At 35.7% G+C, this 3,449-nt stretch overlaps 1 long non-coding RNA gene across 4 annotated transcripts in view; it reads right to left on the minus strand.

Moving 5' to 3' along the window:
- Positions 1-684: 684 nt before the first annotated feature.
- LOC103306001 (uncharacterized) overlaps positions 685-3,449 on the minus strand; it is a 67,753-nt gene continuing 64,988 nt past the window's right edge. For all 4 annotated transcript variants that reach the window (XR_006174965.2, XR_006174963.2, XR_006174962.2 and 1 more), the window contains one exon: positions 685-3,449. This exon is cut by the window's right edge and continues 1,668 nt beyond it. This is a non-coding gene — a long non-coding RNA (uncharacterized LOC103306001).

Raw genomic sequence — 3,449 nt, forward strand, 5'->3', positions numbered from 1 at the left:
GTTATGCTCTTTTCACTCTTGAAAAGTCACTATCCTCTAGTGTCAGATTGGGGCTGACTAGACAACTGGTTAGGAAGCCGCCTCCTGCAGTTGCCAGGGACTACAAGATAGACAGAGATCGCTTAGAATTGGAATTAAAAAAAAAATAACAATAATGAAGCCAGCTGCTACAGAGCAAGGATTGGACTCCGCTTTTATCAAAGTCAGTGGAAAGATTTCCACTGACTTGAATGAGAGTTGTCTTTTACTATATGTTTTGGGGCAATGTGATAGATATTATACAGTCTTGGTTATGGCCTACTGTAGGCACCACTGTCATATGAATAATAAATAATAGGCTTGTAAGGCCTGTTGTCAGACCACTTTAATAGCACAAAAGACCTTGTGTTGGGAAAGTATGGGAAGCCTAGAACATTAATGTCACGCAGTATCCCCAACCTCAAACATTCAAAAATCATGTGTCAGGCCCCCCAAAATCATGAGATTGGCATAAAAATCATAGGTTTTTTAATAGTAAACTTTAGGTACTTTTCATTTGCTGTCTGGCTTCTGAGTCTTTACTTGGTTCACATGTTCAAGCTTTTCTTTGCATCCATGAGGGATAGAAACTTTTTTAAAACTAAAAGCTGAGGTTCTCATGTAGTCTTTCAATTCCAACAGCTGGGGCTTTCAGAAAAACTACAAATAAAATTGAGACGTGCCATAAAATCACTGATACATGTTTTAGGAAAGTATTAACAGATTCCCTTGCAGTAAGTTCAGGGTAAAGATTTTTCAAAACAAAACTAGGAATATTTGTTGAATAGATGATCATTCCAGAATGTGACTATGTAGTTTCTAACCTTTCCTGCTCTAAATTGCTCCTCCAGCAGCTGTAGAAAGTGTCTTGGAGATATCTGGCTTCATTCACCATTCACTTTTAAATAGCGTAACAGTTTTATGACTCTTCCCTTAATGATCACCTATTGTGTTGTGGATTGCCAATCAAGGAACACTTAATGACAAAACAGAATAATTTAACCCCTATTCAAATAACAATGCCCAGAATTGCCAGTGTTAGTCCTCCTGACACTACGGAGTCACAGAGAAAGTTTTTTAGCTGAATGAGGTAAATAACATTAACAAGCTATCATCCTATATCTCTTAGTTTCCATTTACAATAGGCTGACCTTTGAACTTTGAACTTTTTCTTTGACTGATCACAGCCATTATAACATTTGTGTTAGTCATTTAAAACTGCAGGTGTAGCCACTTTACAATGCCTAATAAAGTGTGTGGATGAATGTGTAGGCTTCACTGAAGAAGAGTCTTGAGATTGCTGGGAAACAACACAAGAATTAGCAAAAGCATTTCAAAAGGATTAATGTACCATAATTCTCTTGCTAGAGTGACAAGGCTAAAAAAGTGTTGTACTCTGCCTCTCGTTTGTCCATTGAAGAGAACTTCTGCCAGAAGCACAGTGATCATTAGAGCTGGTCAAATCCCATCAATTCTCTGAGTGTTCACTCAGATTTGAAAATGAATTTGCATCATCCATGCTCGCACCCTTTCAAAAAAGGAACACTCAATTGTTTGCAGTGAGTGTGCCAGGAATTGACTTTCAATGAGGCTTAGCTTTCTAAGCACCGAAGTCACTTTTGAAAGTGGGACTTGGGCTGCTAAGTCATTTAGCATGTTAGAAAATTTGCCCCTTTAAATTTTTGTGCTTAAATATTCCCCGCAAAAGTGAGAGAACATCGCATCCAACCAGAACAGTAACGCTACCATATGATTTGTGACCAGTCACAAATTGTGATTCACAACTAACCAACACAGCTCCTATTTTGAATACTTGCAGTGAACTTGTTTAAAACAATCTATTAAAGGGGGAATTGTTTGTGAATAATTTCAAATAAAAATGCATTTGAGGAAACTGATTTGCTTGTGGACAGTCAATGAGCCAAAAAGGAAGCAAACGTCTTTGAGCAAGTTATTTGCCAAAAATTATTTGTTCAGCTTTAATTATCAGTACTGCTTGTACAGTAAATCTATTTCAGGTGCAGTCCAATTCCTATTAAAGTGAATTAAAAAACAACCTGAATAATGTATTCTGTTCCATGCATATAACACAATCTCAGGACAGCAAGATAATCCTCTAACATATGTTTCATGCAACTTTTTTTTTTTAATGAAACCCATTAATACCAACATGCTGTGAAAGACATATAAGCTAGAGGTGGGTGAATAATGCAAAAAAGTGTCATGAATATTGATTTGAATTTTATACGAATTCACTTTGGTCATGTTTTCACACCTTGTATGTTTACTTCCTGCAAACATTCAAATGATTGATTTTTACTGTTAGAAGTGAATTCCAAATGCAAATGCATGGTAATACACAATATTAATATAATAACTATATTCATAACAATTATTTTTAATTTCTACATGCAAGTCTTCCTGTCTGAAGTGGTATGGGCTGTGTTAGTAATGGAACAGAAACAATATCTTGGGACTTTTCTGACCAATCACAAAAAAGCAACACAGCAACACAGCTCAAGTTTCAAATATTTATGATCAATCCATTGAGTAAAAATCTGGGAAACATTTATCAAGTAACAAATTCATAGAAACTGAAATCTGCTTGTGGATACTGTGCAATCATTAGTGGTTAAATTAATCGAATAAATTATTCATTGTGAATCATTCAGTCAGCTCTAATTTAAACAATTGAAATATTAGATTTTCTTAGTTTGCACTTGGAAGATAATATCTAATGCTTTAGGTTATTAATATGTAATTATAGCTAATCTAGTGTAAAGAAAATAATAAAAAATTGATCAAATGCTATTTTTAAATACACTCTTGCCATCTTTATTCAGTTCATGGTGGATTTGGAACTTTTAAATCTTTGTGGTTTTAAAAAGAAATGCATGTCAGTTAGGATTATTTCCATTTACAACCAATAGAAGTCTGGCTATAAACACAGCGTCGCCATTTGAACATCATACATTAAATTAATTAATTTATGGAATCTTTCCCATTGTGTAAATCTTTCATGATGAAAATTCAAAGCAAAAAAAAAAAATTTTTTTTTTAAGTGACACCGCACATGCTCATCTGGCCATGCGGAATGAGTTGGGGTTTCTAGTACACACAAGTCAGAGCCCCCCATCACAATTAGTGCAGTTTTGTGCCCCTTCTGACAATCAGCAGAAATGCTAAGGATTGAATGAACACTGAAAAATAATTATCTGTATTCTTAGAGCGATCTGAAAAGTTTGTCACTGCCTCCGCTATACCTATTGCCTGGGGAAAATAAAGGCTTTCAGCCTCTAGGGCTGTCATGCCAGAATCTTACCTCATCCACTTCCCCTCTTCCACAGCGATGGCTAAAGTTGTTCCTGCAGGAGGGCACGGATGGTAGTGTTCCCACTTTCAAGTGAGGCCAAATAGGATAATACCTTTCA

Source organism: Chrysemys picta, chromosome 14, assembly GCF_011386835.1.
Source record: "Chrysemys picta bellii isolate R12L10 chromosome 14, ASM1138683v2, whole genome shotgun sequence".
In the NCBI taxonomy this organism is placed as follows: domain Eukaryota; kingdom Metazoa; phylum Chordata; order Testudines; family Emydidae; genus Chrysemys; species Chrysemys picta.